The sequence below is a fragment of the Halichoerus grypus genome, chromosome 4 (assembly GCF_964656455.1).
Source record: "Halichoerus grypus chromosome 4, mHalGry1.hap1.1, whole genome shotgun sequence".
NCBI classification, from domain to species: Eukaryota; Metazoa; Chordata; class Mammalia; order Carnivora; family Phocidae; genus Halichoerus; species Halichoerus grypus.
This window is the reverse complement of record NC_135715.1, coordinates 95,437,942-95,458,560: the sequence shown is the minus strand read 5'-3', so window position 1 is coordinate 95,458,560 and position 20,619 is coordinate 95,437,942. Positions and strand designations below refer to the sequence as shown.

Here is a 20,619-nt window from a genome sequence, read left to right as displayed (position 1 = left end):
CTAAGTTTGTTTTTGTCTTAACTGGCCATGTTGGTGTAAGTAAGGCCAAAATCAAGATACCCAAAAAGGATCTTTATTGAAAAATAGGTAGTGGTTAAAAATGAGTGCTCTGGAACCAGAGTGCCTGCATTCAGATTCCAGCGGTGCCTCTTTTCTGGGTCTATTAAATGAGGAAAGCAAAGGAATAAAACCTACGACATAAGGCAGTGGGAACTGAATGAGCTCACGGAAGTGCGTGGTAGCGTGCCTGGTGCACAGCTCTGTACCTGTCCTCTCTCTGTTGAGTGCATCCCCCAGGAAAGGTTTGCTCTTCAGTAGCATCGGGTACAGTGACTCGTCAAAAATCCCGAGCCAGCGTGGGCCTTTTGGAGTACAGTCAGGATTTCTGGCCTTCCTGGAATTGTGATCTGGCCCAGGTTTTAGAAAGTGCTCCAGCTCAGCAGCTTCCTAGGGCTACTCTCCATTGTACTAGGTGTTAGGTGGAGGCAGTAATTGTGCCTTCAGGCAATCCTAGGTTGTCATGAATTGAAAGTCTGCTAGGTGCCAGAGGACAAGAATAAGGATGGCCAGGCTCCTGTTAGGAACCTGGTTACAGTATAGAGAAGGGAAAGAGGTGTCCTAAACAATTGGCAATATTGTTTTCCAAGTCCTGCGATGGATGCACAAAGAGATTCCGGCCATTTCTAAGCCTGGGAAATCTGCATTCTTGGATTCTGGTAAACATCAGCTGGTGGAAAAGTAATGGAACCTCCTTTGCCTATAGAAGGTAGCCTTCTGTTCTGGAACAGGAGTTCCCAGATGCTGGTTGTGCTAGACTGGCTACTTAAGAAACACCAACGTGTTTTAAGCTTTTCTTGCCCTGTGTCTAGGAGATTGTGATTTGTGCCTTTGGTGGGGCAGAAGAGCCTCTGGAGAGTTCTCGTGTACGGGTAGGTTTGGGAACATCCATACGAATACAGCCTCTTATTAAACCTTTTATGTTCTCATCTTGCAGGGTGAAAATGCCCAATACAGGAAATGGCGTTAGGATGTTTAGTCATCCACAAACGGGTGGCCCAGAGGAGGCACACAGACCAGGCTTTCCAGAGGGAACAGCTGTGAGTGGGTTTGAATGGCTCCCCACTGCCTCCAGCCGAAGCCTTCAGATCCCCCGTTCAGTTGGAACGTGGTTGATGGGTGTTGGCACAAGAGAGGAAACAGGTTTGCCTTGGCCACTTGTATAGGACTCCGCATCCTCATCTGTGTTTAAGGGGGAATGTGACAATTTTTTTTTTTTTTAAAGATTTTATTTATTTGACAGAGAGACACACAGTGAGAGAGGGAACACAAGCAGGGGGAGTGGGAGAGGGAGAAGCAGGCTTCCCGCGGAGCAGGGAGCCCGATGTTGGGCTCGATCCCAGGACCCTGGCATCATGACCCGAACCAAAGGCAGATGCTCAACAACTGAGCCACCCAGGCGCCCCGGAATGTGACAATTTTAACTGGATGACACTAGTGGACATTTTTTGTTGGGGACGCTGCCCAGCGTCTAACCTTCCTGTGTTTGGAGACCATGCCATTTAAAAATGCCCTGCTGGGTCTTCAAAGCACTTCGCATCAGAAAAGTCCCCTGCAGACAGGACTGGCCTGCGACCTAGCTTTGACAGATGAGCTATGCCTGCCCCGGCCACTGAAGGAGGTACTAGTGAAGTAGGCGGCAGCCTCGTCATCCTGCTCCAGAGGCCGCGGCATCAAGAGCAGAGGGCACTCTGGCTGGGCCACCCAGGCGACTGGGGCATGACCAGCTGCGGTCTTCCAACCCTGGCCCTGTAGCCATCTGTGATTGCCATTGTTTCAATTCACTCCTTTTTAATGAATTCAGAGTAGCTCTCTGTTGCTCATAACTGAGAAGCCGAGGCTCCTCTAACATCTAGTGATTTTCAGACTGGGTTTCTCGCTCTCCCTCTGTGGCTAAAATGTCTGGGTTGCTCCCCATCCTTCAAACTCTCCATGCCCAGAGCTGCCCTGCTCCAGAGCTCAGGGGGAATGGTGGGTTCGGAGCAAGGCTGAGACTGGAAACATGAAAGGCAAGGATGTGTCAGAGGAAGAACGAGTGGCCCAGCTCGCCACCTCTTGGGACAGGTCCTGGAAAAGCTGGTGCGGAGCTGGAGGCAGGAGAAAGTGGTACCCCCGGCATCGCTCAGCCTGTCGGGGGCGTACTGGTCCGGGGAAGGGGCAGGCTGGCAGTCCTCGGGTGGCCCCGGGCAGCAGTTTCCAGAAGGAGGCAGACCTGGGTGGGATCTCAGTCACACTGCTTACTGTGAGGCCTTGAACAAGTGACTTCCGTCTCTGTGCCAAGGTGCCTGAGCCCTAGAGGGAAGCACGGGATTAAATGCAGTCACGCTCGAGAAGCCTTCAGCACAGGGTGGAGCAGGCAGCTATTAGAAATGACAGCTATTGATACCACTTCCAAGAACATCAGGAAAGGGGGCTGATGGTCAGAAACAAGAAAAAAGGATGTTCTCTAGGACTTGCCTGCTCTCCCCACTGCCAGCATGTCATGGGTTCAGTGGCTTTAGGCCAAGAAAGTGGCGCTTCTCCCTGTTCTGTTTCCCGAAGCTCCCCAGCAGAGGGCCCTTGGCCGGGGCTGAAAGGGGCAAGGCTGCTGCTGGCCTGTTGCTCTCCCCCTACACCTCTGCATAGGGTCCTGGGGGCGGGGACTGACTAGGCTCCGATTTGTGGTAGTGGAGGGCTGCAGGGGGCTGCTTTTCTCCAGCTAGAAAAGGGGGACGGCGTGGGGGAGAGCAGGAACAACCACTTGCCAGGCCCTATCATCCTCAAAGCATGCGGTCAGGACGCTGAGCTGCAGGTCTGACCCCCGGGGAGGCCAGGCTCTGACCTAAGAGCTCCATAGACTTGAACTCCTTTACACCTGCGTCCCGACAGCCCTGGGAAGGACGGGTATGCTCCCCGCATTACAGAGAGGAAAAGGAAGCTCAGAGAGGGTGACTAATAGCTCTTCAGTGAATGGCCTAGCCACTTACGTATGGCACCATCTCTCTGTTGCTCTGGAAAGCGCACTGTCCCGCTCAGCCGGAAGCCAGGGCACCGTCCCTCTCACTGGACTCCCAGGCCGGCTGAGCTGGGCTTTCCTCCCGCAGGAGAGGGAAGGCTGGTGTCTGCAGATGCAGATAGGAGAAACCGGAGTCCTCACGGGGCTGCTGGTGCTGGGCAGGGACACACTAGGTCCGGCTTGCAGCCCTGACACCAGTCCTTAACGGCTACCAGGGCCACTGCTTTGACTGAGGAGAATAAACAAGGTCAGAAACCATGTGAGCAGTGGCCTCAACTTCGTTCTCTGTACCGTCTCCCCGCCCCCCCCCCCATTGCCAGTTGAAGGACTTATTTGTACAAGTGCACATCTCAGGATTCTTGGCAACCATTTGAAAAAAGAGAAGCTGCAAAAACCTGGGCTCCTGTATTCAGCCTTGAGACCGTGTTTCACAGCCATAAAAACTGGGGTCAAATGTTAATGGAACTCCACAGGAATTGAAGAAACTTGAAGACAAGCTATGTGTTGGCCCCAAATTAGACATTTAGTGGCCTCCTGACAGACAGTTCTACAAACCCCAATGTGGCCTGGAATTAAAGTCACCGCCAGTCCATGCCTTAGAGAATTGTTCTCTGACAAATCCAGTCAGGGTCGCCCTTTCTCATCTGCAACAGAAAGCACAGCAACTTACCTTTGTGTGTGTGTTTCCCTTAACTCTTTCAAGGGCCTGGGGGCCGTAAATGGGGACCAAATGGCTGGAGGCTTCTGCTTCTGTCCCATCTTTCTCCTCACCTCTTAAGAACCTGCTTCACATGCCTGAATAGGTTTCCATAGGAATATTTTCTGAGCAATAGGTGAACTGAATTGCACTATGGAAGAAGCCCAGGAGAAAATATTAATAACCTGAGAAAGTCCAAATTGTTCCACAAGCCTCGAGGCTGTTAAAAATGGGGGCGGGGTGGATGCATTCCCTGGGGGGTTGGAGAGTGCAGCCTCCCACTCACACAACACGGAGTGGAAAGCTGCAGATCACCCCGACTCCCCCCCCCCAACCCTCACCTCCAAGCCACCCATCCCAAAAGCTCAAATGACAGAAGACGCATGTAAACAGGGAGGGAGGGAGATAGTTGAAACTCATATCAAAAAAGAAGGGCTTCGCAAAGATCTTCTACAGGAATTCTGGGAAGATGGTGACAGCGATGCCAGGATCATTTTTGGATTTTTCTGAACCCCCACATAAAAGTGGAGCCCCTAGAGAGCAAAACTAAAAAGCCGCAGACAATAATTACAACAGACATAGATGACAGGTGTCCCCAAAATACAAGCGGGGGGGTGGGCGCAAAGCACGGAACAGCCACAACACCTGCTTGTTCTCGGCAAAGTGCAGGAGGAAATGCAGCAGCTGATGGACCTGAGAACAGGAGAACCCCCCCCCTCCCCAGAATACCCAAGTGGGGCCAGTCGGAGGACGGCAGCTGGAACTGGAGGGCTTTCCCACTCTAGGGTGAGTGAGACATGGTCTGAGGGGCTGGAGGAGTCGCCTCCCTTTGAACACTGTCCAGTACTTTTATTGAGATCTGTGTTACTATGTAGCTCACATACCATACCATTCACACATTTAAAGTGTTTTTCACCCACAGACTTGTGTAACCACCACCACAACCAATGTGTGCACATTTCCTCCGCCTCAGAGAAACCCAGTACCTATTAGTAGTCGCTCCTCATGTCCCCCTGCCCCAGGCCCTGGCAACCACTATCCACATTCTGTTTTTATCGATCTGCCTGTTCTGGATCTTTCATCAAAGTGAAATCATAAAACAGGAGGCCCTGTGTGTCTGGCTTCTTTCACCTAGCACGTTTTCAAGGTTCATCCATGTTGTCACACAGATCAGTACTTCATTCCTCCCTGTGGCCAAATAATAGTCCATGGTGTGAATATAACCACATGTTATTTATCTGGTTCTCCATTGATGGACACTCGGGTGGTTTCCTTATTTTGATGATGATTATCTGATTATTATAAACAATTTATTATTATTTGATTATTATAAACAATGCTGCGATGGACATTTGAACAAGTTTTTGTGTGAACATAAGTTTTCATTTCTCTTGGGAATATACTTAGGGGTAGAATTGCTGGACTGAGATAGATCTATCTATCTACTTACCTATCTAAAGAGATTTATTATAGAAATTGGCTCACCCGAGTGTGGGAGCTGAGAAGTCCCCGATACACCATCTGCAAACTGGAAACCCAGGAAAGCTGGTGGTGCGGCTCAGTCCCATTCCTGAGGTCTGGGGACCTGGAGGGGATCCAGTGGTGTGTGTCCCAGGCCACGTCTGAAGGCCCAAGAACCAGGAGCACCAAGGTCCAAGGGCAGGAGAAGATGAGTGGCCCAGCTCAAACGGGGAGAGGGCGATTTGCTCTACTCCTGCCTTTGTGTTCTCTTTGGGCCCTCAGTGAATTCAATATATATTTAAAAATTACAAGTTTCAGATATACTTGGAAGGGAAAGCCACCAAAATAGTGGGGAATATTTAGGTTTATGTTGTCTTAATGAAAATAAATGTATTTGGCTAAGAACGTGGGGCCCATCCGCTCAGACCAATGCAACGTGCAGGAAAGAGACTAGGTTTTCTGCACCGTGAGTCAACAGAGGTGGTGGAGTCAAGGAAGAACACCACTGAATGAGCCCAGGGGTGGGGGTGGGGGCTAAGCAAAGGCCGTCCTGTGCCCACAGCCCCCTCCGTGCCCCATGGTAACACAGCCCCTCATCAGATAGGTGGTTGCACGGTGAGGGGAAGCAGACAAACGCAAATATCATCAGGAGCGGAGTCCCCTCTGCTTGTTTTCACACCTGAAGGAGGACCTGGGAGAAGATTACTGACTGAAGAAGTCTCACCTCCTTCTCAAGAGCCTCCAGGTACTGCGCATGCCCCCCTGCTTTGGTAAAAGCCCAACCCCGGAAACCCAGTGTTGGTGCATCTATATGGTCACCTCCGTTCTGCCTGTCCCTGCTACAGCCTAAAACGAACCTCCAGGCTGGAAGCTCATCCTCCGGGATTTCTCTAGTTTATTGACTTTCTCTATTCCATACTTCTGCATACGTTCCTCTCTTCACCTTCTATGTTGGTTCGCTTTCCTTCCTATCAACATTCAGGACCCGGTTGTCTGTCTGCAATTGTAACTGCTTCTTTATCATTAGAAAATTTGTATTTTAAGTGAATCGATATACCAAAAATGCAGTAATAACTTAATCTACTTATGAAACAAGGCACTGGTCTGGGCATCAGGAGTCCTGGACTAGTGTGATTTGGGATTTCACCATTTTGGCCCTCAGTTCACTCATCTACAAAAAAAGAGGATAAGATAGATTTTCTGGATCTGCCATTCCATTTTATGGAAAAAATAGAATAATAGTGGGATTACATTTTAAATAGAAATTAGATTCCAAATTCAGGCCATAATGTAGAAAACTTATATAGTTAAACTTTCCCTAGAAAATTCATTAAATCACCCAAAAAATACAGCGTGAATGTCTCTTGAGTAACCGTTGGTGGTCATCAATGCTAGGTTCATTTTGGCCGTATTTTGCATGCCTGATTAGAGATTTGACATAATACTTCTCAGTAAATCCAAACAAAACTGATTGTTTCTCCTGAAACAGACTTTTTTTTTTTTTTTGGAGGACAGGTGAAGTGATTGTCTTTTTTTTTTTTAATATTTTATTTATTTATTTGACAGAGAGAAAGAGACAGTGAGAGAGGGAACACAAGCAGGGGGAGTGGGAGAGGGAGAAGCAGGCTTCCCGCTGAGCAGGGAGCCCCACGTGGGGCTCGATCCCAGGACCCTGGGATCTTGACCTGAGCTGAAGGCAGATGCTTAAGGACTGAGCCACCCAGGCACCCCAGTTGTCTTTTTTTTTTTTAAGAGGACAGGTGAAGTGACTGTCTTGACTTTAGAGGTCATTTCCAATGGGGGAAAATGTTTGTCTCACACTCAGTCAAGTGAGATCCTCACTGTGTGATAGAAACACGGAACCTGACACCAGCTTCAGATGTAGCAGGTGGACAGCTCCCATGTCACTCCCTCTTCCTCCAGGGAGCACGCTCACTAGAGAGTGGAACTGTGTCTGTTGGGGGCTTTCATCTGTGATAGGACACTCAACCCCCAAAAGGGCCTAAAGTATAAAGGGCTTTTCTCCATCATCTAACGAGAAGTCTAGGGCTTGGGGATTCAGGGTTGGTCATTAATTGCTCTGTGTGATCTTCTCTATGGTTTCCTTTTTTTTCTCCTCATGGTGGCAAAAAGGTTACAGCAGCTCCAGGAATCCCAGCTTCACGTGACAATATCCAAAAGCAAGAAGGAAGGCAAGTTTCTCTTTCAGTCTCTTTCTCTTTTTTTTTTCCCTGAGAGGTAAATATCTTCCTAGATTACCCTAGCAGTTTATCGTTCAATGTGTGGACCATGGACCAACAACACTTGAGAGCTTTTTGAAATGAGAAATTCAGACTCCACCCCAGACCTATTGAACCATGATCGTTTTCCACAGCAGCTGGACCATTTTGCATTCTGGCAGAAAAGATTAAGAGTTCCAATTTCTCCACATCCTTGACAATACTTGTTATTTTTCATTTTTTATTTATTTTTTAAGATTTTATTTTATTTATTTGACAGAGAAAGAGAACGTGAGAGAGGGAACACAAGCAGGGGGAGCGGGAGAGGGAGAAGCAGGCTTCCTGCCAAGCAGGGAGCCCGATGTAGGGCTCGATCCCAGAGTCCTGGGATCATGACCTGAGCTGAAGGCAGATGCTTAATGACTGAGCCACCCAGGCACCCCTATTTTTCATTGTTTAAATTATAGCCATCCTAGTGGGTGTAAAATGGTATCTTGTGAGTTTAATTTGCATTTCCCTGGTGACTAATGTATTTAAGCCTCTTTTCATGTGCTTGTTAGCATTTGTGTATCTTCTTTGGAAAAATGGTCATTCGGATCAAAAGTGGGTTGTCTTTATGGTTGTTTGTTGTTGAGTTGAAATAGTTCTTTATTTTAGAATCTAGACCCTTATCAAATAGGTCATTTGCAAAGATTTTCTCCCATTTTGCAGGTTGTCTTTTACTAGTGTTTTTTGATGCACAAAAATTTTTAATTTTAAGTTTAATTTACCAATTTTTTTCTTTTTTTAAGATTTTATTTATTTATTTGACAGAGACACAGTGAGAGAGGGAACACAAGCAGTGGGAGGTGAAGAGAGAAGAGCAGGCTTCCCAGAGAGCAGGGAGCCCGATGTGGGACTTGATCCCAGGACCCTGGGATCATGACCTGAGCCCAAGGCAGACGCTTAACTACTGAGCCACCCAGGCGCCCCTCTTTGGTTGCTTGTACCTTTCGTGTTATATTTAAGAAAATATTACCAATGCTAAGATCATGAAGATTTTCCTTTATGTTGTCTTCTAAGAGTTTTATTTTTTTTTTAGTTTTATTTTTTTTTATTTTTTTTATTTTTTAAATTTTTTTATTGTTATGTTAATCCCCATACATTACATCATTAGTTTTAGATATAGTGTTCCATGATTCATTGTTTGTGCATAACACCCAGTGCTCCATGCAGAACGTGCCCTCCTCAATACCCATCACCAGGCTAACCCATCCTCCCAACCCCCTCCCCTCTAGAACCCTCAGTTTGTTTTTCAGAGTCCATCGTCTCTCATGGTTCTTCTCCCCCTCCGATTTCCCCCCCTTCATTCTTCCCCTCCTGCTACATTCTTCTTCTTCTTCTTTTCTTTCTTAACATATATTGCATTATTTGTTTCAGAGGTACAGATCTGAGATTCAACAGTCTTGCACAATTCACAGCGCTTACCAGAACACCTACCCTCCCCAGTGTCCATCACCCAGTCACCCCATCCCTCCCACCCCACCCCCCACTCCAGCAACCCTCAGATTGTTTCCTGAGATTAAGAATTCCTCATATCAGTGAGGTCATATGATACATGTCTTTCTCTGTTTGACTTATTTCGCTCAGCATAATACCCTCCAGTTCCATCCACGTCGTTGCAAATGGCAAGATCTCATTCCTTTTGATGGCTGCATAATATTCCATTGTATATATATACCACCTCTTCTTTATCCATTCATCTGTTGATGGACATCTTGGCTCTTTCCACAGTTTGGCTATTGTGGACATTGCTGCTATAAACATCGGGGTGCATGTAGCCTTTCGGGTCCCTACTTTTGTATCTTTGGGGTAAATACCCAGGAGTGCAATTGCTGGATCATATGGTAGCTCTATTTTCAACTTTTTGAGGAACCTCCATACTGTTTTCCAGAGTGGCTGCACCAGCTTGCATTCCCACCAACAGTGTAGGAGGGTTCCCCTTTCTCCGCATCCCCGCCAACATCTGTCGTTTCCTGACTTGTTAATTTTAGCCATTCTGACTGGTGTGAGGTGGTATCTCATTGAGGTTTTGATTTGGATTTCCCTGATGCCGAGCGATATTGAACACTTTTTCATGTGTCTGTTGGCCATTTGGATGTCTTCTTTGGAAAAATGTCTGTTCATGTCTTCTGCCCATTTCTTGATTGGATTCTTTGTTCTTTTGGTGTTGAGTTTGATGAGTTCTTTATAGATTTTGGATACTAGCCCTTTATCTGATATGTCATTTGCAAATATCTTCTCCCATTCTGTCGGTTGTCTTTTGGTTTTGTGGACTGTTTCCTTTGCTTTGCAAAAGCTTTTTATCTTGATGAAGTCCCAATAGTTCATTTTTGCCCTTGCTTCCCTTGCCTTTGGCGATGTTTCTAGGAAGAAGTTGCTGCGGCTGAGGTCGAAGAGGTTGCTGCCTGTGTTCTCCTTTAGGATTTTGATGGACTCCTGTCTCACATTGAGGTCTTTCAACCATTTGGAGTCTATTTTTGTGTGTGGTGTAAGGAAATGGTCCAGTTTCATTCTTCTGCATGTGGCTGTCCAATTTTCCCAACACCATTTGTTGAAGAGACTGTCTTTTTTCCATTGGACATTCTTTCCTGCTTTGTCAAAGATTAGTTGACCATAGAGTTGAGGGTCCATTTCTGGGCTCTCTATTCTGTTCCATTGATCTATGTGTCTGTTTTTGTGCCAGTACCATACTGTCTTGATGATGACAGCTTTGTAGTAGAGCTGGAAGTCCGGAATTGTGATGCCGCCAGCTTTGCTTTTCTTTTTCAACATTCCTCTGGCTATGCGGGGTCTTTTCTGGTTCCATACAAATTTTAGGATTATTTGTTCCATTTCTTTGAAGAAAGTGGATGGTATTTTGATGGGGATTGCATTGAATGTGTAGATTGCTCTAGGTAGGATTGACATCTTCACAATATTTGTTCTTCCAATCCATGAGCATGGAACGTTTTTCCATTTCTTTGTGTCTTCCTCAATTTCTTTCATGAGTATTTTATAGTTTTCTGAGTACAGATCCTTTGCCTCTTTGGTTAGATTTATTCCTATGTATCTTATGGTTTTGGATGCAATTGTAAATGGGATCAACTCCTTAATTTCTCTTTCTTCTGACTTGTTGTTGGTGTATAGGAATGCCACTGACTTCTGTGCATTGATTTTATATCCTGCCACTTGACTGAATTCCTGTATGAGTTCTAGCAGTTTTGGGGTGGAGTCTTTGGGATTTTCCACATAAAGTATCATATCATCTGCAAAGAGTGAGAGTTTGACTTCTTCTTTGCCAATTTGGATGCCTTTGATTTCTTTTTGTTGTCTGATTGCTGTGGCTAGGACTTCCAATACTATGTTGAATAGCAGTGGTGATAGTGGACATCCCTGCCGCGTTCCTGACCTTAGGGGGAAAGCTCTCAGTTTTTCCCCATTGAGAATGATATTCGCTGTAGGTTTTTCATAGATGGCTTTTATGATATTGAGGTATGTACCCTCTATCCCTATACTCTGAAGAGTTTTGATCAAGAAAGGATGCTGTACTTTGTCAAATGCTTTTTCTGCATCTATTGAGAGGATCATATGATTCTTGTTCTTTCTTTTGTTAATCTATTGTATCACGTTGATTGATTTGCGGATGTTGAACCAACCTTGCAGCCCAGGGATAAATCCGACTTGGTCGTGGTGAATAATCCTTTTAATGTACTGTTGGATCCTATTGGCTAGTATTTTGGTGAGAATTTTTGCATCCATGTTCATCAGGGATATTGGTCTGTAATTCTCCTTTTTGATGGGGTCTTTGTCTGGTTTTGGGATCAAGGTAATGCTGGCCTCATAAAATGAGTTTGGAAGTTTTCCTTCCATTTCTATTTTTTGGAACAGTTTCAGAAGGATAGGTATTAATTCTTCTTGAAATGTTTGGTAGAATTCCCCTGGGAAGCCATCTGGCCCTGGGCTTTTGTGTTTTGGGAGATTTTTGATGACTGCTTCTATTTCCTTAGTGGTTATAGGTCTGTTCAGGTTTTCTATTTCTTCCTGGTTCAGTTTTGGTAGTTGATACATCTCTAGGAATGCATCCATTACTTCCAGGTTATCTAATTTGCTGGCATAGAGTTGCTCATAATATGTTCTTATAATTGTTTGTATTTCTTTGGTGTTGGTTGTGATTTCTCCTCTTTCATTCATGATTTTGTTGATTTGGGTCATTTCTCTTTTCTTTTTGATAAGTCTGGCCAGGGGCTTATCAATCTTGTTAATTCTTTCAAAGAACCAGCTCCTAGTTTCGTTGATCTGTTCTACTGTTCTTTTGGTTTCTATTTCATTGATTTCTGCTCTGATCTTTATTATTTCTCTTCTCCTGCTGGGTTTAGGCTTTATTTGCTGTTCTTTCTCCAGCTCCTTTAGGTGTAGGGTTAGGTTGTGTACTTGAGACCTTTCTTGTTTCTTGAGAAAGGCTTGTATTGCTATATACTTTCCTCTTAGGACTGCCTTTGCTGTATCCCAAAGATTTTGAATAGTTGTGTTTTCATTTTCATTGGTTTCCATGAATTTTTTTAATTCTTCTTTAATTTCCTGGTTGACCCATTCATTCTTCAGTAGGATGCTCTTTAGCCTCCATGTATTTGAGTTCTTTCCGACTTTCCTCTTGTGATTGAGTTCTAGTTTCAAAGCACTGTGGTCTGAAAATAGGCAGGGGATGATCCCAAGTCTTCTAAGAGTTTTATACCTTTAACTCTTACATCTTGGTCTCTGATCCATTTTAGTTAATTTTTGTGTATGGTGTGAGGTAAGGATGTAACATCATTCTTTTATGTGTGGAGATTCAGTTGTCCCAGCTCCATCTGTTGAAGAGGATGCTTTTTTCCCCATTGAATGGTCTTGGCATTGTTATCAAAATCAGTTGGCCATAGATATATGGGTCTATTTCTATACTCTCTATTCTGATGGTTTATTGTCTATCCTTCTGCCAGTACCACACTATTTTGATTATTGTGACTTTGTAGTAACTTTGAACTCGAGAATTCCTTCAACTTTGCTCTTTTTCAAAATTGTTCCAGCTATTTAGGGTCCCTTGAGAGCCAGTATGAATTTCAGGATTAAGTTTTCCATTTCTGCAAAAAAGCCATTGTAATTTTCAGAGGGATTGCGTTGAAACCGTAGATCACACTGGGGTAGTTCTATCTTAACAATATTGTCTTCTAATACATGAACACAAGATGTCTTTCCATTTATTTAGTTCTCTTAAAATTTCTTTCAGCAATGTTTTGTAGTTTTCATTTACAAGTCTCACACTTCTTTGGTTAACTTTATTCCTAAAGTTTTCTTTGATGCTATTGTAAATGGATTTTTTCCTTAGTTTCCTTTTTGAATCACCCAGTTGTTTGTATATGGAAATATAACGTGGGATGCCTGGGTGGCTCAATCGGTTAAGCGTCTGCCTCGACCCTGGGGACCCTGGGGTCGAGTCCCGCATTGGGCTCCCTGCTCACTGGGGAGTCTGCTTCTCCCTTGGCTCCTCCCTCCTCATGCAGGCTCTCTCTCTCTCTCTCTCTTTTGCAAAAATAAATCTTAAAAAAAGAAAGACATATAACCCATTTTTGCATGTTGATATTGTAACTTGCAACTATGATGAATTCATTTATTAACTTTTAATATTTTTTATTCTTTAGAGTTTTTTACATGTAAGATCATGTTATCTGTGACTTGCTTCCTTTCTAATATGGGTGCCTTTCATTTCTTTTTCTCATCTAATTGCTGTGGCTATAACCATGGTGAACAGAAGTGGTGACAGTGAGAATCTTCATCTTTCTTAATCTTAGGGGAAAAGCTTTCTGACTCTCACCATTGAACATGATGCTAGCCGTGGGTTTTTCATCTCTATCCTTGCTTATGTTGAGGAAGTTCCCTTCTAATTCTAGTTGATTGAGTGTTTTATCTTGAAAGGGTGTTAGATTTGTCAAATGCTTTTTTAAAATTATTATATGCTGGTATAATTTTTTAAAGATTTGGAAACAGCACCCAAAGGTCAGCTTTCCCCCATTTCATATTCAAAACATGCAAGAAAGGAAAGAAAAGAAAGCATTTTTATTTTCCACTGTGATTGCCATTCCTGAAGTCCTTAATGGAAGTAATGGCTAGTATTTGGGGAAGTTTTTAAAGAAAGACAATCTGAGAATTTCCAGATTTTGTCATGGAGTCAGTCATGGCAGGGTAAGGGTGGGTCTGGTTGTAGTAACTTCCATAGCCCTGTATCATTTCATCCTCAATAAAGAACACTATGATCCACATATCTGGCCAACAGAATATAAATGTTACCCCAAAAAGACAACAAGGACTAGCAGCTTTCTTGACTAGATGAGTTCAACTGTCTGATTGCTCAGGAAACAGAAAAATCCCCATTGGACCGTAGAGGCATAACACAAAACATTCAAAAGAGAAAAAACAGAGAAAACAAGAAAATCTTCCATGACAAGATCATCTGGGAAGCGAAAAGCATTTTTTTTTTAAGATTTTATTTATTTGAGAGAGGGAGAGCAAGAGAGAGCACAAGCAGGGAGAGGGGCAGAGGGAGAAGAAGCAGCAGACTCATGGCTGAGCAGGGAGCCCAATGAAGGGCTCGATCCCAGGACCCTGGGCTCACGACCTGAGCCAAAGACTGACGCTTAACCAACTGAGCCACCCAGGTGCCCCAAGTGAAAAGCAATTTGAATGGAGAGCTTCATAACACAAAATGTGAGCTCCTTGAAAGCAGTTAAGTCTTTTCATAATTTTTTACTTTGCTCCTTTGTGCGTGATTTAATTTGTATCTATTTCCAAAAAGATATACACTAAAAACCCAACAAGACCATGAGTAAGAGAAACAAAGCTAATTTACTAAATTATTGCAAAGAAAGGAAACAGAAATATGCAAAAATAATTTCTGCAATTAAGAATCAAATATTAGCTACAATGAGCTACCACTTCACATCCACTAGGATATCCACAGTTTGAAAAGTGGAAAATATCAAGTGTGAGTGAGAATGTGGAGAACCTAACTTGTATACGTTGCTGATGGAGAACGAAAGGGTACATGGGCTGTGGACCACAGGTTTGGTGGCTTTTCGGTGGGTTACACACAGCATTACGATATGACCCAGCAGGTGTATTTTCCACCACCAGGTGTATACCCAAAGGAATTGAAGACAGGGACTCAAACACTCACTCCCATGTTCACAATAGCCAGAAGGCAGAAACAACCCAGCATCCACCAACAGATGCATGGTTAAACAAAACGTGGTTTACACATTTCAACTGCATATTATTCAGCCATAAAAAGGAATGAGATTTTGATCCATGCTGCAACACTTGCCCCAGCCTCAGTCCCAGCTCCCTTCCCTCCCCACGTACATCAGTGAACTTGTCACCCACCTTGTTTCCTTCCGCCAACCTTGTCCCAACGCTAACCCAATTGTATAAACTGCTGGCAAAATAATCCTCCTAAACACACACACCCAGGAAGGGGGCAAGCACGGTGGCTCGTGCCCGGTGCCCTCTCTCAGACTCCCATCATAATGTGCCCACAGCCCAGGAGGGGAAGTGTACCTGCAATGGAACAGCCAGAAGTTCAGGACCAGCTATACCTGTCGTGAAATTTGGGTCATTGTTCTCCTTTACAACAACTTAAAAATTAGTGAATTTTTGTTAAAATCAGGTCAAATTGGGAGTGATTTTCAACTACTGGCATCAAGTATTATGAAATCTCTGCCCCCCCGGTGCTAACAGTCAGAGTCACCGGTACCTAAGCATGCTTCACGTGTCCCAATCCTGCTCCAGCGTGCCTACTTGTTCCTCACCACTTTTGAGTATTGGATGTCTCTGTCTGGTGGACAGAGTTCTTCCAAATCTGATGTCTAACCACAGTCGAGCTTATCCAAGCCCTATACCTAGCTCCCTCCCACCCCACAACAAATGGTGTCTGCTTTGCTCATGTACAACTCCTATTTCACAAACTAGGGATGTTCCTTCTCAAATCATTCGAGCAATTTCCTCTACCTGAAGCCTCCTGTGCCATTCCTGGTCCATTTCAAATCCTACCCCTGGGCAAGTCCCAGCTCTTACCACACCTCCTCCAGGAAGCCTCCCCTCAGGGCTTGCAGCCCATCAGTGCTTTCCTGTGAATGTGTTGTTTGAATGGTAGCTCATGATTCTTTATTAGTCATCGTCTTGTGTTGCTACCCATCTATTTCATGTGTATTTCTTTTTTTGTCCATCAAATCATGTCTTCTCGCGGTTGTTGCAGGTCAGGTTCCCTGGGACACAGGCGCTGAGGTGGAGATTAGTGTGCAGGAGGTTAATCAGGTGTGACATAGGGGGAAACATCTCCTTTGGGGATGAACGAAGGTTTGGGCTGAGGGAACAGCTGAACCTTGATCTCGCTAATGTCATAGCTAAGCCCATTGCCAGGTTCAGAAGCTGTGACTGACCCTTCCGAGTCTCGAGTTGGGCAAAGGGGGCCAGGACTTGAGAGTCTGTGTTGATCCTGGCTGAAGGCTGCCCCCGGAAGGGGCTGCGACTTTGGGCGAGGGACTCCCTCAGCGGAGGCAACTCCAGAAGGAGCTGGGGGTGGAGGACCATCTGTGGCAGCAGCCCCAGGGGACGGAACAAGTCCTTCAGGCCAAAAAGGAGACCTGGGTGTCAACTATGGTAGCTTAAAGAGGAAGTGAGGGAAGAAAGGGGGAGAATGGAGGGAGAGAGGAAGGGGGAAGGAGTCCACCACGCTAACTTGTCGGGTGTCATCTGGAACAGACAGTGACGAGGTAGTCACTCCCTTATTAAGGGTGCAGGAGGACTGTGCTGAGCAGTGAAGTGTCCTGACCAAAGGGCACTCTGCTGGCCACCGCTGAGCTGGCGCCGGCGCCCACATCTTCAGGCTCCAGAGATCCCACTTTGTTCTTTGATCAGTTGGCAAACCAAGCCTCAGGTCAAGAAGTATGTAGAGAGGCTGCAGGAAAAGTGGGTGCCCAACAAAGAAAGAAAACCTGAAAGCCCTCTGCTTTCTCTGTAACCCGGAGAGACGGAGAGAAAAATTTCATACAAGGAAAATGATCCATTGCATAAACTATGTTTTTCAAGGTAAAAGTCAAGTTTGCCTGAACTTTAAGAGTATCCAGAGACCAGACTCTCTGTAAGGGCCAGAAAAAAAGTTCAGACTTCATGAGATAAAAGTGTGCCTGAAATGTGTTGGGATCAGAAATTAAAACATCCAAGAAGGCCCATGGAAGAGGCATGATAATCCCACCCATAGGAAGTCACATTCCAGCAAAAAGAAAGATCAAAATGAGAGCGAGGCGGGGGGTGGGGCAGGGTGCAGAAAGCAAGGGGGCCAAGAGGAGCCCAGTCAGTGTGATCCTGGTGACTTGAAAGCATTATTCCCTGCTTTCCACTTCGGAAGTTCATTGAGGCAATTTCTCCCCCTCCTGCTCCCCTCCTCCCCCCCCCAACTGCTTCCGCCCCCTCCCCCATCACAGCAGGAACACAGGAACCACAGGGGCCTCTACTGCAGCAGGAATTTGAAGTCATCTCAGAACCAGATAGTGGCCCCCCAGAATGAAAGTCTAGGGCTTCCGGAAATCATACCTCTGCCCTCAAGGATCATGGGCAAAATTGGGATTTTCATCCAGGAGTGTGAGGCAGAACAAGGAGTGAGGGATTTTTCTCAGAATCTGTACTTTTTCCAAATAATTCATGCTTTTCAAAACTTTGCAGCTAAAACTCACCAACAAGGAGCGCTTGGGTGGCTCAGGCTCAGTGGGTTGAGTGTCAGGCTCTTGGTTTTCGGCTCAGGTCATTGTCTCAGGATGGGGGATGGAGCCCCAAGTCTGGCTTTGTGCTCAGGACGGACTCTGCTGGAGATTCTTTCTCTCTCCCTCTGCCCTTCCCCTGAGAGCTCAGGCTCTCTCTCTCTTTTTCTCCCTCTCTCAAATAAATAAATGAGTAAAATCTTTAAAAACATACATAAAATTCACGAACAAGCAACAAATTGTAGGATATTTCCTGATGGCTCTCTGTATTCATCCTATAAATCTATATATTGAACTTACCAAGTGTCATCTTGTCTTGATCTATTTTTCTTATGTATGCTTCATGCCATTTCCTAATTCACCTTTCCAAATTAAGAGCCTTGGAGTTCTTGGATTCATTTTGTGTTTTAAGCACTTTTCTCTTTTGCTCCTGGGGAGTTCAAAATTGCAACTATTGGTCTTTCTAGAATGTTACAGGATCTGAGGCTAAATCACCTTGTCCTCGGGACTCAGGGCAGGGTGCGGTATGTAAATTAGCCTACAGGGGGAATGGAGGTGATTCCAGACCTCATTATAGCCCTCCTTCTCAATTTTGCCTTCCTGTGAACTGCTTACCACTCTCTTTCATGCATGCCTCTCCTTCCACGCCTTATTCTGCTTCTATCCCTTCTTCTGATGAAGGGCCCAACAAGTGGCAAGATGAGCCAGAGGGACTAAGACTCGGGTGGGAACAGACCCAGAGCCCCCAGACTGTTGAACTGCGCAGAGTCTTCAGTAGCCTGCTTGCGGTGGATCCATGCTGAGATGAGCCCGGTATGCGTGGGGTCCTGGGGGGACTGGGTTGTCTTTATGCTCATCATTGACTCTGGAGAACTTTCAGCTCCAGACCAAGGGTCTTTGCCAGAGGCCTTTGCTTTCGCAAGAGAGGTGGGATTTTTAAGGGTTGAGGTTTGAATGCATGGAAATGTAAAAACAAAAACCAAAAGCACCTATTTTTGGTACTGTAAAAGAAAGCAGCCTGGGGGGGAAGGGGGGGAAGGAGCCCATCTGCTAATTAAGACTCCAAGAGTAGTGGGAGGAACAATTACTCTAAGACACTGTCCCTCCCCACATTCCTGCAAACAAATTAGCTCCGACACCCACATAATGGAAAAACAAAGGCCAATTATGCCTAGATGTTTCCTGGAACATGTTTTCTCTTCCCCATCACCATCTGATTATTAGCATTACTTTGATAGTGGGTTGGAGATAAGCCCATTGCTTATCCGGAGAAATTATTTTTGCCCACTTTCATTCAAAAGCAAAGCCACAGATTGAGGAGGGGGGAAAGATGGCGGAGGAGTAGGGGACCCTATTTCAACTGGTCCCCGGAATTGAGCTGGATATCTACCAGACCACTCTGAGCACCCACGAAACCAGCCTGAGATGTAAGAAGATCTGGATCTCTACAGACAGAATATCGCAGGCAGTTGGTTTTGAGGTACAAAGTGGGGAGCCGTGATTCTGCGGGCAGATATCGGAGGATAAACGGCAGCGGGAGGGTGCCTGGCCGTGGGGATCCTACACCGCCGGTGAGTGACAGCCTCGCGCGCTGCGGACGGGCACAGACTCGCAGACCGGTAGCGTCGGGAAAGGACTTTAGGGCAGCCCCCGGGGTGGAAAACCAGACCCGCGGGGTCGCGCGGACAGGAACCGCAGCCCCCCGGACAGAAACCGGAGCGACGGTCGCGCGCACGCAAACTGCAGCCTCCGAGACGGAAACCCGGTGCGCTGGGGTCGCGCCGGTGAACTGCAACCCCCGGGGTGGAAACCCCGAGCGGCTGAGTCGCACACCCGCGTACTGGGAGCGGCTGGCGGTTTTAGAAGCACAAAGGGCAGAGACGTGCCCCAACCTGGAGGCAGGACTGGGAGCGCTGCCGAGGGGCACACAACCCAGGACGCTGCAGTTTATAGCAGCACGGACAGAAACGGAGACGGTGTGGCCTGGAGAGCTCACTGAAGAACAGACTGTGGTCTCTCTGCTCTGAGGCAGAGGGTTGGAAACGGTCTCTTCTGCTCTGACTCGTGGAAGAGACGCGGAAAGCCGCCAGGGAAAGGCGCCAGAGAACAAAAGCCCCAAAGACTGATTCCCACTGAGCCCATCCCCCGCCACAGGGGCGCAGGGCAACTCCGCCCAAACAGGGTTGCCTGAGTAACAGCGCGGCAGGCCCCTCCCCCAGAAGACAGGCTGGGAAAACAAGAGGCCAGCAACCCTAAGGTCCCAAGAAAACAGGTGCATCTTGCTTGGGTTCTGGTCAATAATTTGGACTCTATACATCCATCAACAGAATGACTAGGAGGAGGAGCCCCCAAAACAGAAAAGACTCAGAGATTATGATTTATGCTGCAGATTTACAAATGGATGCAGATATAACCAAGATGTCGGAGATGGAATTCAGGCTAGCAATTGTGAAGACAATGGCTAGAATGGAGAAATCAATTAATGGCAACATAGAGTCTCTAAGGGCAGAAATGAAAGGTGAATTGGCAGAACTTAAAAGTGCTATCAATGAGATCCAATCCAATCTAGATAATCTAACAGCTAGGGTAACTGAGGCAGAAGAGGGAATAAGCGATCTGGAAGACAGTATAATAGATAAAAAGGGAAAAGAGGAGGCCAGGGAAAAACAACTCAGAATCCATGAAAATAGAATCAGAGAAATAAGTGACACCATGAGGCGTTCCAGTGTCAGAATAATTGGAATCCCGGAGGGAGTGGAGAGAGAGAGAGGGCTAAAAGATGTATTTGAGCAAATCATAGCTGAGAACTTCCCTAATCTGGGGAATGAAACAAACATTCACGTCCTAGAGGCAGAGAGGACCCCTCCTAAGATCAAGGAAAACAAGCCAACACCCTGGGATGTAATAGTAAAACTTGCAAATCTTAGAACCAAGGAACCATCTTAAGGGCAGTTAGGGGGAAGAGATTCCTTACGTACAGAGGGAGGAACATCAGAATAACGTCAGACCTGTCCACAGAGACCTGGCAAGACATATTCAGGGTACTAAATGAGAAGAACATGCAGCCAAGAATACTTTATCTGGCAAGGCTTTCATTTAGAATGGATGGAGAGATGCAGAGCTTCCTCGACTGGCAGAAGTTGAAAGAATATGTGACCACTAAGCCAGCCCTGCAAGAAATATTAAGGGGGGGTTCTATAAAAGGAGAAAGACCCCAAGAGTGATCTACAACAGAAATTTACAGGGACAATCTATAAAAACAATGTCTTCACAGGCAACATGATGACAATTAATTCATATCTTTCAATAATCACTCTCAACGTGAATGGCCTAAACGCTCCCATAAAACGGCACAGGGTTGCAGATTGGATAAAAAGACAGGAC

General features: G+C 45.8%; 1 long non-coding RNA gene across 1 annotated transcript in view; it reads right to left on the bottom strand.

Annotated features, from left to right (window-relative positions):
• Window positions 1–2,217: 2,217 nt before the first annotated feature.
• The window catches only part of LOC144381606 (uncharacterized), a 31,986-nt gene continuing 13,584 nt past the window's right edge, over window positions 2,218–20,619 (bottom strand). The window contains exons 2-3 of the long non-coding RNA XR_013447086.1: window positions 3,024–3,281; window positions 2,218–2,349 (exon numbers count right to left, since the gene is read on the bottom strand). This is a non-coding gene — a long non-coding RNA (uncharacterized LOC144381606). The remainder of the gene's footprint in view (window positions 2,350–3,023; window positions 3,282–20,619) is intronic.